At 43.8% G+C, this 15183-nt stretch overlaps 1 long non-coding RNA gene across 1 annotated transcript in view; it reads left to right on the top strand.

Moving 5' to 3' along the window:
* Window positions 1-696: 696 nt before the first annotated feature.
* LOC115477918 overlaps window positions 697-15183 on the top strand; it is a 125694-nt gene continuing 111207 nt past the window's right edge. The window contains exon 1 of the long non-coding RNA XR_003943399.1: window positions 697-818. This is a non-coding gene — a long non-coding RNA (uncharacterized LOC115477918). The remainder of the gene's footprint in view (window positions 819-15183) is intronic.

A 15183-nucleotide genomic window follows, 5' to 3' on the forward strand; every position in this document is an offset into this window, starting at 1 on the left:
TGATTTTGGAGCTTGGCTCGCAGGGTAAAACTGTATCTCCTAATCTGCCCATCTCTCTCTTTCACTCTGCAAATCTTTCTGCCTGCCAGCAAATAAAAAGCTGGAGAATGGTTTTCCTTCTCCCCTCCCCCTATAATTTGGTATACATATGGATTTAATTTACAAAGCGAAAGGGGGGGGGGAGGGAGAAAGAAAAGAGGCTGAGAGACAATATTGAGGCGTCATATGAAGAAAATAATTGTTTATTTCATTCATCACTAAAGTCCATAAGTCCTTGTTATAATTTCTATAGTATACCTAAGTCCACATACAGGCACACGGGCACATATATGTCTATATAGAAATCTCTGTTCGCCTCTGCTCAGAGATGAACATTTCTTCTGATTGTCCCTGACTGTGCATTTACTTTCAGAGGCCCTGCAAAGGATAACCATAAAAGGACATGTAGCAAGCCAGTTTTGGCAGCCTGCATGAATTTTCGGAGCTTTTTAGGGCTTGCTTCTCTGATGAGTGGCTTCCTGAGCGGGCCCGGGAATGACAGGCATCTCTGGAGGCAGACTGAACCCACCTTGGCCACAGCCCACTCATTGGTTGCCTGGCCCAGTAATGGGAGGCCTGATGCCTCTCACTGGCTGCCACTTGTAAACAGAAGGGCTATGTCTTCACTTAGCATTGACTTTTGGGAGGGATTAGGGCTCGCCTATAGTTTTAGTGACTAAGGCAGCCTTGCCTGCCTCTCTTGCTCTGCTCTGCTGTCTGGGCAGCCAGTTACACTAGACATTTCCTCCCTACCGGTTGAAAGCTTTTCAGCTTCTGAGGTAAGGAATTCCAATATCTTTCAAGCTTCTAAGGCTTTGTTCAGTGCTTTTGCATTCTGAAGGAGGTGAGTTAAAAAAGCACCTCTTTAGGGAGGGGGGGGGGGGGGGAGTTGCAGAGAGAAGTTAAAGTCTGCAGTGTGTAGGTATGCACAGAGTACTTTGGAGGTGGAAACCCCTCTTTGCAAAGAAGAAGGCTTGTTGAATGTTGATCCTGTATATCATGCTGGCCTGCTTAAATTCTGTAACAGTAGCCGAGAGGGAAGTCTGAGAACAGACCCTATGCTGTTTTCCTGGAAAGAGTGTATCAGGGGTTACCTACAGCAGGAGAGATGAAGCGAAAGGATTATGGGGAGAGCAGAGGATTGGAGCTTCATGCCTAAAACAGAAAAAAATGTGGTTTTAAAGGAACTGATCATTGAGCTGGTGGTCTCTGAACAAGTCCTGCTGGAGGGGAGGATGGACCCTTTCTCAGGACCACGTTCACCATAAGGGGCTGATGAATGTGAGTTGCAATCCCATTCCATCCCTACCTCGAATGCCTTAGAAATGGCTTCAAAATGCGTTAGAACAGGGCTTTTTATGAGGGGGTACTTGGGGGTACTGAGTTCCGGCACCTTTTCCATTCTCTGCTAAAAATGACCCATGGTCCCCAAGTTTTAATGAAAGAGCTCAGGCTGTACACCCCAGTTCTGCCTTGTCATAGATTCTGTCACTGGTTGCAGGGGTTCTGGCTATTGTGAGGTGGGTCCCTCAGTGATCACCCCACCCCTGAAGGGTGGCCTGGCATTTGAGTACCAGCACCTTTTTTGCTAGAAAAAAATGCACTGGTTGGAAATGAAACACAATGCATTTCAGAGTTACCGGAGAGAATGTGAAAGGAGGTGTGTACTGTGGCTGCTTTGTAGCCCTTCATAAATCTCCCAGGCTGGCTCTTTATTGTCTGGCTGTGGTGTTTGGGGTGGGTTTTTTGTTTTTTTAAATGTTCTTGCTGATTTGCCTATTTAGAATGTGAAATGCCTGGGTGGGAAAGGAGAAGAGCTTCGTCCTATCAAACATTCTCTGTGGCTGCCAGATGGATATTTCAGGAAGAGGAAAACCAAACTTTTAGCTGCAAAGTAAACTGTGCACAACATGCTGAGGCAGTGATTATGCAGGCAGGCTAGGACGTTGTGCCCAGGAGAAGGGATGAGGGTGAGCTACTGGTTGGCAGAAAGATAGACCGATCTGATAACCTCCAACCCTAGACTGGGAGCACTGAAGGGAACTTCACAAATGATTTTCCTTATGCAGGTAATCATGAATCTGTCCCCCCCCCCCCCACCCCCCATGTCATTATCAGCAGAAATGGCTGATGGTTGTTATATACATTTGTATGTTAGGTACTTTAATTTTTCTCATTATCAGGAGACAGTATTCTCAGACCCTAATGATCTCCCACCTCCCCTGCAGTTCATGGAAGGGGAAGAAATCATTCCACATGCCCATAAGCACACGTGATTACACCTCAGAGCTGAGCCACTGAGCTGCAAGTACCATTTGGCCCAGCAAAAATTAATCCACATCTGTCTGTCCTCCCGGCAGTACGTACACAAACCTAACTGTACGAGAAGGGGAGGAGGTAAATAGAGAGTCCTCACATTTCTTGAGGGTTGCTGCCAGCTCACTGCAAGAAAAATGTTGGGCTTTGTGCATTTTTTAAATCTACATTTCTTCAAGGCATCTGGGGTTTGTCCTTTATTATTGAAAGAAACATTGCACATATCCCAGATCACTTGGAAATGGAATTCCCAAAACCAGCTGAGACCCGACCAGTCCTCACTGGCGTAGAATGAGAGACGGGTTTGGAGAGAGATGCTTTTGGTAACATCCGACACAGCCTTGCTTTAGAGGTATCAACATACATTTTCTGCTCAAACTCTGCTCAGTGTTTCCACTTCCAATCCTGACATACCCAGCAGACTCTGGTTTATGAATGATGTTCATTCCTGTCCTGGTGTGCATAAAACCTGTTTACAGACACGATTTCTGAAATGTGGGGATGCACTTAGGCAATCTCTCTTTATTGCCTATCTATTTACCATTTCCTGCTTTCCCTTTCAACACATGAAAAACTTTCTCCAAGGGCTTGTCCTGAACTCAGGAAGGAAGAACTCACCCTGCCAACCTGGAACCCACTTAAAACTTTGCAGGTTTCCGTTTTGAGAAAATGACCCAAAGGTTTGGGTGTTTGGGTTTCATTTGGGTGGTGTTCAACCGTGTAGCTGACATTAGCACACGCAAAAACATGTTCAACACACAGAAGAGAAGCTTCCAACTGCTCAGGCTCTCTTCTCCTCAAGTCACTTCACTGGCTTCCGATCAGGTACCGAATACAGTTCAACTTCAAGCTTCTCCTACTAACCTACAAATGCACTCGATCTACAGCCCCTCCTTACCTCTCTACCCTCATCTCCCCTTACGTCCCTACCCGCAACCTCAGCTCACAGGTCAAATCCCTCCTCTCAGTACCCTTCTCCACCACCACCAACTCCAGGCTCCGCCCTTTCTGCCTCGCCTCACCCCATGCTTGGAACAAACTCCCTGAGCCCATACGCCAGGCCCCCTCCCTACCCATCTTCAAATCATTGCTCAAAGCCCACCTCTTCAATGTCGCTTTCGGCACCTAATCACAACACCTCTACTCAGGAAATCGAGACTACCCCAACTTGACATTTCGTCCTTTAGATTGTAAGCTCTTCTGAGCAGGGACCATCCTTAGTTATTAATTTGTACAGCGCTGCGTAACCCGAGTAGCGCTCTAGAAATGTTAAGTAGTAGTAGGCTGCCTTCTGAAGCCTCTGACTATTTCAAAATGTTCCCTCAACATTCAAGGTCACACTTGGACATTGGGACACAGGGCTGTGTAGTAGATGTCTAGTAAAAGCCCAAAGATGCAGTCATTTTGTTCAATACAACTATATCTGCAGCTTTTTCAAAACACGTAGGGGTCCCTTTTATCTCAGTTTATTGTGTGCTAAAAGCTAAGAAGCCCATAAGGTATAAAATTGGTTTCTTAGCATTTAGCATATGGATAAGCTTTAGTGAAAGAGCCCTGTTACCTATTTTAGAAAAGCATCCTTAAAAGCTCGTGTTTAATCTGAAATATTCCACAAAACCTCTAGAACTTTCAAAGAGTTCTAGATGTCCCTCCTCCTCCCCCCACCTCCAAAAAACCCCATCAAAAATAAAGCATGTCCAGGTCTTCCGTTCCCTGTTCTGAACATTGGTTTCATTTTGGCGAAAGGCCAGAGCGTGGAATTGAACCTTAGCCAATTCAGAGCAACAGGGCTTTGGGTACAGAAACAGAGGCAAATGGAACTGATGTACCTGTAAATGTATCCATGTATCAGGGCATCCCCGATGTCACAGGCATGGGAGGGGTGTTTTGAGACGGGCAATTTTTCTCTGAAAAAGCACGGTGCACGTGTTAAGTTTTCACCAAAAAAGTGATCACACATATATAAGGTGCAACTCTGTGCCCGAACTTTCCCGACTTAGTGTCCGAAGGGAAAATTTTACCATTGAAAGTTGAAGCATTTTGTTCTAACAGAATTGCGTTCAAAGTTTGCACCCTGGTCCACAAACTCATCTACGGGGAAGCCCCGACCTACATGTCAGACCTTATAGACCTGCCTACTAGGAACGCAAAAAGATCATCACGCACATTCCTCAATCTCCACTATCCTAACTGTAAAGGGCTAAAATATAAATCCACATACGCGACCAGTTTCTCATACATCTGCACGCAGCTATGGAACGCACTACCGAAGGCCGTAAAAACAACGCAAGACCTAACCATCTTCCGAAGGCTACTGAAAACAGACCTTTTCAAGAAGGCATACCATAAACACTCATCTTAAATACTAAATAATAATATTATTAATGATCTATACAAAACCGAACTCTTATCACATGACTGACTATCAGTAGATGACCAAATGTATGTTACAATCCAATTTATTACTCCGAAACCTTCATGCAATACCATATTGAACTCTTCTTTACCATGTATGTATGCACATGGTATATATCTATACCATAACCTGTTCCATATACGTTATGTTCCATGTATGTTACCATGTATATATGCACCTGAACGCAATACCATTTGTAAATCTGTTACCCGGAAATAGCAACCGCCACTCCGTCAAATGTAAGCCACATTGAGCCTGCAAATTGGTGGGAAAATGTGGGATACAAATGCTACAAATAAATAAATAAATAAAAAGTTACGTAGTGGATGACGACAGATAAACCATTGGCCCTTCCAGTCTATTCCATTTTCTTCAAATACATATATACGAATAAATGCCAGCTGCCAATTATGAAACCATTATCGCTTCTAGATTATCATTCCTTCTCCAAGTCACTTTCTGCTGTCACCCCAAAGTGTCCCATATTTAATCCAACACTCAAGAGTTCACCTGCATAATGATACGAATAAGCTTCTTATAGATGTAAATAACCACCAAAACCAGTGAGGCTTTTGCCCAAATACTAAACTACTTATGCCTCCGGGATCCACCGCCACCAACCTGCTGGAATTGATTGGAGTGAGGTAGTTATACCTGGGACCTTCATCCTTTCTCCCTCTTTATTTACGTATATATCCTTCCTTTTTGCTGTTGTGAATGTGAAGGGTGGGTCGTCTACTGTACAAGCACATCCTAATCGTGATCATACCATTTCAGGCCAGCTGGGCCTGCTGAGGAAAATCAAGCTAGACAAGAGGTTTAGTACAAAAGACAAAGAAAACATTAAAACCAAGAGAGACTCTAAGAAGACAATCAGCCTACAGTACATTTAAATGAACAACAAAGCGTTTCCTATTGTTTCAGAGCAACAGGACATAGTTTTGTAATTACTTCTGGTGCATTGTTGTCTAACTGCGGCTAAAGAGTTATTTTAATGTGCAGAGGTTGACTATCAAGTGAATCTATGCCAGTGTGATCATAGACTCTGTAATTGCTTCACTTGCAATATGAACTATGATGATGTGTACCTGTGACAAAACCTTACCTACCATTTGGGGTAATTTGGTGTTAGACTTAAAAAGAAACCTTTGGGAAGAATATTCCTTTTCTATGAAATGGTTGGGGCCAAGTTGATTCTGTAGAAAGTGTTTTTGTGGATAATGGAAGCTCTGGATACTGGGAGTTTTTTTCATTAAAAAATGTTTGGATTTAGGATAGATTTTCTGGGTAATGGAACATATGAAGCTAATGTTCAAATGGAAGTTTTTCCAAAGAGTAGATTTTTGGATGCAAGGCACTCTACAGAAATATTGGGTCATTTTGTGGTTCTGTTGTATCTTATACTGATACAGAGGAAAAGATCATCACTGCAGTGACCAGACTAAGTACATTAGTTGGGGGGGGGGGGTAGGGGCAATTAAAGATAGAGGCAAAACCCCTATAAAGGCCTATGGTGCCAAATCCCACCCCTGCTTCTGACTGAGGAGGAGCAGCATTGCTAGGGCTATGGAGATCTGTCATGTAATAGCCACCCAAATCTGCACCCCACCATGCATAGGAGCTGACTCTGTGGGTGCTGTGGGTGCTTGAGCACCCCCAATAGGGTTATCTCCACTGGGTTTAGCCCCCCCAATAATTTTAAAAAGTTGACTCCTATTCAACAAATAAACCCTGGTTTTTTATATTGTTTTATAGCAATTAGGGTTTAGGTGTTTTTTTGTCAAAAGTCTGCTTATTTCTGCTGTACACCACTGTGGATGAATCTCTTCATAAAAGTGGTTAATAAATCACAAGACATAAATGAACAAATAAATAAGTGCTAGTGTGTAAATACCACGAATCTGCCAAGGGTATAAGCATGGGTGGAACGTGGGCGGGATGCAGATTTCCACACATAACTTGCAGAATCCTGTAAGTTCCATAGTTTTCTGACATACTTAGGGGCTAAACTTTACACCAGCTCTGTGGCTGACAAGTTTCAGAATTAAACGTTAAGTACATAAGTAATGCCATACTGGGAAAAGACCAAGGGTCCATCGAGCCCAGCATCCTGTCCACGACAGCGGCCAATCCAGGCCAAGGGCACCTGGTGAGCTTCCCAAACGTACAAACATTCTATACAATCAAGCCATTGTGACATCACTAATGAGGTTGGCTCTTATTGGTGGAATGAGCCACTATGACATCACAATAGGTTAAATCACTGCTCTATGTAATAAAAGTGAGCCAAGTAGAGGACATAAGTACATAAGTAATGCCACACTGGGAAAAGACCAAGGGTCCATCGAGCCCAGCATCCTGTCCACGACAGCGGCCAATCCAGGCCAAGGGCACCTGGCGAGCTTCCCAAACGTACAAACATTCTATACAATCAAGCCATTGTGACATCACTAATGAGGTTGGCTCTTATTGGTGGAATGAGCCACTATGACATCACAATAGGTTAAATCACTGCTCTATGTAATAAAAGTGAGCCACGTAGAGGACATAAGTACATAAGTAATGCCACACTGGGAAAAGACCAAGGGTCCATCGAGCCCAGCATCCTGTCCACGACAGCGGCCAATCCAGGCCAAGGGCACCTGGCGAGCTTCCCAAACGTACAAACATTCTATACAATCAAGCCATTGTGACATCACGAATGAGGTTGGCTCATTGGTGGAATGAGCCACTATGACATCACAATAGGTTAAATCACTGCTCTATGTAATAAAAGTGAGCCAAGTAGAGGACATAAGTACATAAGTAATGCCACACTGGGAAAAGACCAAGGGTCCATCGAGCCCAGCATCCTGTCCACGACAGCGGCCAATCCAGGCCAAGGGCACCTGGCAAGCTTCCCAAACGTACAAACATTCTATACATGTTATTCCTGGAATTTTGGAGTTTTCCAAGTCCGTTTAGTAGCGGTTTATGGACTTGTCCTTTAGGAAACCGTCCAACCTCTTTTTAAACTCTGCTAAGCTAACCGCCTTCACCACTTTCTCCGGCAACGAATTCCAGAGTTTAATTACACGTTGGGTGAAGAAAAATTTTCTCCGATTTGTTTTAAATTTACTACACTGTAGTTTCATCGCATGCCCCCTAGTCCTAGTATTTTTGGAAAGCGTTAAGCGTTAAGTGCGTCTATACCAGGTTATGGAGGCCTATAAAATCCTGAGTGGAGTGGAAGAGGTTAAAGCAAGTTGAGATTTTACTCATTCAAAAAATATAAAGACAAGGAGACATGCCATGAAGCTACAACATGGTACATTTGAAATAAATAGAAGGAAATAAGAACAGACCGAAGCTCCATCAAGCCCAGAATCAACAGTGGCCAATCCAGGTCACAAGTACCTGTCAAGATCCCAGAACAGTAAAACAGATTTTATGCTGCTTATCCTAGGAATAAGCAATGGATTTTCCCAAGACCTTCTTAATAATGGCTTATGGACTTTTCTTTTAGCAAATTATCCACACCTTTTTAAACCCTGCTAACTGCTTTTATCACATTTTCTGGCAATGAACTCCAGAGTTTAATTACATGTTGAGTGAAGAAATATTTTCTCCAATTTCTTTCAAATTTACTACTTAGTAGCTTCATTGCTTGCCCCCTAGTCCTAGTATTTTTGGAAAGAGTAAACAAGCGATTGATGTCCACCCATTCCATTCCACTCATTATTTTATAGACCTCTTTCATACCTCCCCTTCAGCCATCTCTTCTCCAAGCTGAAGAACCCTAGTTGCATAGTTAAGCTCTGGAACTCGTTGCCAAAGGATGTGATATATAGAAGCTAGTGTAGCTGGGTTTAAAAAAGGTTTGAACAAATTCCTGGGGAAAGCCACTGCTACTCTTTGGGATTCCGGAATCTTGTTGCTCTTTGGGATTTCGGAATCTTGCTGCTCGTTGGGATTCTGCTAAGTACTTGTGGCCTGGATTGGCCACTGTTGGAAACAGGATACTGGACTTGATGGACCTTTGGTCTGACCCTAACTTATCCCTCCTAGAATTTTGTGCTTCCTCAGCATGGTGCATTTCTTTTGCCAGATCTTCTTCTGAAGAGTTTTCATATATTGCTAGGCTGCAGATAAAGCAAGATAGCCCAAACCTCTCATGTCCTCCTGGAGTTCATCTTCTGCTCTCTCTCATAGAGAGTGAGCAGAAATGTGAGCATGCAAGTAACAAGGTCCTACCCCATGGAAGCAGGTAGTCTGCCAATGAGTGGCCATGCTGAGGAAGGGCAGGCTTGCTTCTGGAATGAATGGGACCAGGCTAGTGTCACTGTACAGTTAGAGCCCGCCATGCTAGGAGAGGACAGATTTCAGGACTGATGAAGCCCTATCTTGATAGTGTACAAATGAGTTAATAGACCAAGTAGAAGAACAAAATAATTGAGGTTAAGCCTTTCACTGCATCCTCTGACCAAAGCAGCTTCTAAAAAGCAAATGCAGTTTATAGAAGAACCATTCTGTGTGCCATCAAAATAAACATGAAAAAGCGCTGGGGGACATTGTGCAAAATTCCCCAATGCATTTGGCTTTTTCTTGCATGGTTTTATTTTTCTCCTTCGGCAAAAGATGTGACATTTCAACTGCCCTGCAGGCTGTTGTGCAGCCTTTGTTTTTTTGGTCTGCTCCATCAGAACCAACCCCTCAGAGTGAAAGAGAGGAGAAGGTCTAATGATTAGTGCAGTGGGCTGGGAGGAGGCCCAGGACATCAGGCCAGAGCTGCTGGAGAAAGGTTGGAGAACGTCAAATGTGGGAATAATTTGTGTTTCCTTAATTTTCCCTTCTGTAAGTTATTTCAACCGATGAAAAGCAATATTTTCTTGTGATTCTATGTCTCCAGCTTGACTCCCTCCCAAGAATATGTAACGTGGTGGAAGTCAGGCGGGAGATGTGTTGTGGATACGACTGATTTGACTGGAATTGTAGAGACCCTGTACCGAGGAAACCTACACGTGTACCACGTTACTGGCATCATTTGTAGCAACCACAGAGAGAGAGACCTGAGTTTCACCTTCCAGTTTAGATGTATATCAGTTCTCACTTATGGTTATACTGCAAATGTTTTTCCTGATGTCTTTATACCACAAATTGGGTCAGGAGGGAATATCTTCAAATCAGAACTTGAGCTGTGGCCTTGGGAATGATTTCTTTTTTGTGTGTGTGTTAAATTTCCTAAGAAATGTGTGGTTATGTGTAAGGTTAAAACTTACTTTTTCTTTGAATCTTCCATGTATGTTGTGTTTTATAAGCTAAAAAAAAATTCCCTCTAGAGGAGAGAGACCAGTTAAACCCCACCTCATCCTTGCTGCAAAAGAATTATTTATTTTGTTTATTTATTTAAGACATTTATAGATGCTTAATCCACAATGTTCTTAGCTTCTTACAACAAACATAAACAGCTAGCAAAGACATCAAAAATTAACATAAAGTGAATTACCGTAGTTTCACCCTTATAAGCCACACGAAACTATAAGCCGCGGATTTTCTGCCTTTGTGTAAATTTGCCTTTGCGTAAGCCATGGATCGGATGTCTGCACGTGCTATTGTGTGATGAATGCGCGAGTATGGGTGTTCACTTGCATGGTTCAGATGGCTGCAAATTGTATTGCTACGTATTTAAATGGATGTTTTTGAAGCCAGTAAGCCCGCCAAGTTTTAAATGCATCCTGTTTCCAACAGTGGCCAATCCAGGATACAAGTACCTGGCAAGATCCCCAAACAGTACAATACATTTTATGCTGCTTATCCTAGAAATAAGCTGTGGATTTTCCTCATGTCCGTTTTAATATTGGCTTATGGACTTTTCTTTTAGGAAGCTAGCCAAAGCTTTTTTTTAAACCCTGTTAAGCTAACTGCTTTTACTACATTCTCTGGCAATGAATTCCAAAAGAATTGCAGAAGAACAGGTGCCGATGTGAGTGGACACTTCCAATTTTGTCTGGGCATGTGCGCAAGAGCCATACTTACCTCAAAACCTTTGTGTGCATGTGCCTGGCACATTCCTCCCGTCACCCAAGCCACATGCCTGCCCTGCAGCTGCTTCTCCAACACATTGCACAGCCCTGCGCGAAAGCAGCTGCAAAGCAGGCAATGCGGTAGAGAATAGCGCTGGAGGAAGGCTTCAGCTGGTGGGGCTTGGGTACCCCCACCAGCCAAACCAGAAGTCCCAAAGCCCTGTGTCTGTTCATCCCCAGCCTCTAAGGGGGGGGGGCCCAGTGCTGGAGTTTTTTCTCTCCTGCTCCTGTCGGGATGCAATCACCCAGGTCCTGTCAGCAGGAGAGAGACAGACCCTGGAGGCAGGGCTTGAGGGAATCTTGCCCTCCCTCTCAGTGACCCTGTCCTCACTCATAAGCTTTCCCCAGACCTACCTTCTAAAAGCCCTGCTCTTGTTCCAAACAGGCTACTAGACCACCAGGACTTTTAGAAGGTAGGCCCTGGGAGGGCAGACCTGGTGGGTGGCCTAGAGGGGACAGGTTTTCTGTTGAAAAGAAACTGGCTCAGTGGGAAGGGCTGGTGGCTGCGTTGGGGGAGGGGGAGGGTTACCATATGGCTCCAGAAAAAGGAGGACGGATTGAGCCAGCCGGGTTTTACTTCCATTGCTTTCAAAGCAATGGAAGTAAAACCCAGCTGGCTTAATCCGTCCTCCTTTTTCTGGAGCCATATGGTAACCCTAGGGAGGGGGCACTGTTCCCTCTAAGCTAATCAGGAGTCCTCCACCTACAGGCCTACCAGTGGGAGGTGCTGTTTCACTATCACATTTTCAATAGTGTGGGACAAGCAAACTCTACAGGACTTCAGGGAATCTGCCTATCCCTAGCAAATGTTGAAGCACCAACCCCCACCGGCAGCAATGCAGTTGGAGCACCCCCAACTTAGAGGGGGGGGGGGGGGGGTAGTGGAAGGGCTATGATTTTGGTTTCCATTGAAAATTCACAGGCATTTTGGACCAAAACCCGAATTTGGATTTCCAGTCAGTTTTGGTGCCACATCCAAAACTAAAATTCAGTTGGCCTCTATCAGCATTAATGAGGCTGACGGGGCAGCCAAAGCGTATATAGATTTAAAAGCCAGGATCGATATTTTTAAATGTAATTCTTTATAAAGTAGGCAATCAACGCTACACTGGAAGGGTGGGGGTGAAGTGTTTATATCTAGAGACACCTAATAAATTACAGGCAGTCGCATTGTGAGCTAAATGTAAGGCTTTAATTGTAGACAATAGAAGACTCACCAAGACTGAATTAGCTTAATCAAAACAAGACTAGAAGCCTACATTACAGAATGAACATCAGAAGCGATTGAAAATGGGCAAAGCCATCGGAACATATGCAGTTTTTAAAAAAACGGCATGCACAGCTTTTTTTGATGGGAAGTTGTACGTTAGTCGGCCTTTTCTGGTGATCTTTTTGAATTATTGCTTCTAATTATTTCCTAATATATCTTGGCTGTTCTCCCATGGGACTGTTTGGGGACGTACGATGAAATTTAGTTCTTTGATATAGATTTTTGTGGGGTTTTTTTTTTGCTTATTACTGAATGTTTTTGGCTTCTTTATAAGTGTTTTTGGTTGTCGTCTTGAAAACATCTAACAGAAAATAAAAGCGTCGCAGGCTGAGAACCAGGGAAACCAAGGATCAAATCCTGCTGCAGCTTCTTGTGACCTTGGGTAAATTTCTTAACCCTCTCTTGCCTTGGGGCCCATGTACTATGCTGCATTAGGTGCTAACAAGCTAAAGTATCCACATTATTTTTGCTAACTGTGAGGTAATTAAATTTACAAATCTTTTTGGGTGGATGCATGTCAGGGACAGAGAATTCAAAGTATAGAACAGGAAAAGTTCTCTACGATGACGAATCACAGAAGGCAAAAGTGGAGACTAATAGACGATTCACCACTGGAGACGTGAGTCCAACAGTCTTTATTATATCAAAGATAACGACCCGACACAGGCCGTGTTTCAACGCTAAAAAGCGTCTGCATCAGGGGTCAATAAATACACCAAGTAGTGAATGCAAAACGAAGAGTCCTACTTGTATGTGTGTTGTCAGGTCACTGATCACATAGCACCAAACAGAATATGCTGGATACAGAGCTCTGATAGTTTGTATCCAGCATATTCTGTTTGGTGCTATGTGATCAGTGAGCTGACAACACACATACAAGTAGGACTCTTCGTTTTGCATTCACTACTTGGTGTATTTATTGACCCCTGATGCAGACGCTTTTTAGCGTCGAAACACGGCCTGTGTCGGGTCGTTATCTTTGATATAATAAAGACTGTTGGACTCACGTCTCCAGTGGTGAATCGTCTATTAGTCTCTACTTTTGCCTTCAGGGACAGAGAATTGGCATGGATGCACTAAGCATGTACCGCATGCAGATTACTGCCACACTGACTGGTTAGCATGTCCATAACGCAGGAGCCATTAATGCTACCTAAGTAAGGAGCCACTAAGCATTTCCTACAGTCATGGACATGCATTCAAGCAAACAGTAGCACATGCCCTAAAAATTCAAATAATACAAAAATGCCCTTTTGCTGGCTGCACTAAAAATGGGCTTAACATGTCACGTGATACTTACATGGCAACTCTGGCTGTATCAACTTTGGCCGGTGCTGGGCTGGCTTGTATGGTCTGAGTCTTTAGCAATCCGGTTTAGGATGGGCTGTAGAGAGCTTCGACAGACACTCTAGTAATTTGGAACGTGACAACAGTGCCGGACAGATTTTTACGGTCTATGTCTCTCAAATGACAAGACAGATTCGGATAGGCTTTGACAGCAACCTCAGCAGTTGAAACATAAGGACAGAAATGGGTGGACTTCTATGGTCTATGTCCCAGAAACACCAAAGAAAGACCATGATCAACTATGTAATATCACGTTCATTGTTGATTTGATCTAGAATTGAGAATGAATGTGACTGTTGGGCAGACTGGATGGACCATTCAGGTCTTTATCTGCATAATATGGTACTATGTAGGTCATTCTAATTCTCCTCCCCCCTCCCCCCTAAGAACAGCCACGAGCAAAAAGTAGATAAATTCAGGAGTAACCTCAGAAACTGTTTCATAAGTACATAAGTAATGCCACACTGGGAAAAGACCAAGGGTCCATCGAGCCCAGCATCCTGTCCACGACAGCGGCCAATCCAGGCCAAGGGCACCTGGAGAGCTTCCCAAACATACAAACACTCCATACATGCCATTCCTGGAACTGTGGACCTTTCCCAAGTCCATTTAGTAGTGGTTTATGGACTTGTTCTTTAGGAAACCGTCTAACCCCTCTTTAAACTCTGCTAAGCTAACCGCCTTCACCACGTTCTCTGGCAACGAATTCCAGAGTTTAATTATGCGCTGGGTGAAGAAAAATTCTCTCCAATTTGTTTCAAATTTACTACACTGTAGTTTCATCGCATGCCCCCCAGACCCAGCATTCCTGGAAAGCGCAAACAGACGCCTCACATCCACCTGTTCCACTCCACCCATCACTCCATACACCTCTATCATGTCTCTCCCCTCAGCCATCTCCTCTCCAAGCTGAAAAGCCCCTAGCCTCCCTAGTCTTTCCTCATAGGGAAGTCGTCCCATCCCCGCTATCACTTTAGTCGCCCTTCGCTGCACCTTTCTTCATGGAAAGGGTGATGGACGCATTGAAGGACCTTCTAGAGAAGGTGGTGGAGACAAAAACAGCAGCAGATAAGTACAGAGGATTCTCAGTTGGTCAAAAATGGTGGGAAGGCTAAGGATCTGCTGAGGTCTGCGGCATTAAAGGAAGCAAATTTGGCAGGGTGAGATGGGGCTTAAATGCCTTATCTGCTGTTAAATTCTGTTTCTGTGTAAAAACCTTAATCTTTTTTCCAGTTCTCTTCAGAGATCAGTTTTCTTACTTTTAAATGAAAGCAAGATGTTGGCATTCTTTTAAAACAATGTTTTGAGTTTGAACTTTGCAGTTAAAAAACAAACCAATCTGCACATGATGTCATATTTGTGTAGCAACAAAGAAACCGTCCCCACCGCTCACCCCACATCCCCCCCATCATGCCCCATAAGCATCATTTTTCTGGCGGGTTGCTTGTTCTTTTTCGAAAGAACACACATTTTTGTTTTGAAGGCCTAGCCGCAGAATTGTGTTTTGGGGTTGAAAAAGACAGGTTCCCACAAAGTCTGCCCCTGGCGGTGTTAGAGGTGGTCTCTTCACTATTTAAACCGAAGAACTTGTAAACTTCAAATCCATCTGCAAGACGATACATAGAGCAGACAGACGTGTTCAGCCAATCGAAGTGCTTTGCTGCCAACATGTTGTAAGTTATCTTGACGCAGGGCCATTAGAAGAAGTGGGCACCGGTCCACACCAGCCTTTG

The sequence above is a fragment of the Microcaecilia unicolor genome, chromosome 9 (genome assembly GCF_901765095.1).
Source record: "Microcaecilia unicolor chromosome 9, aMicUni1.1, whole genome shotgun sequence".
Lineage (NCBI taxonomy): Eukaryota > Metazoa > Chordata > Amphibia > Gymnophiona > Siphonopidae > Microcaecilia > Microcaecilia unicolor.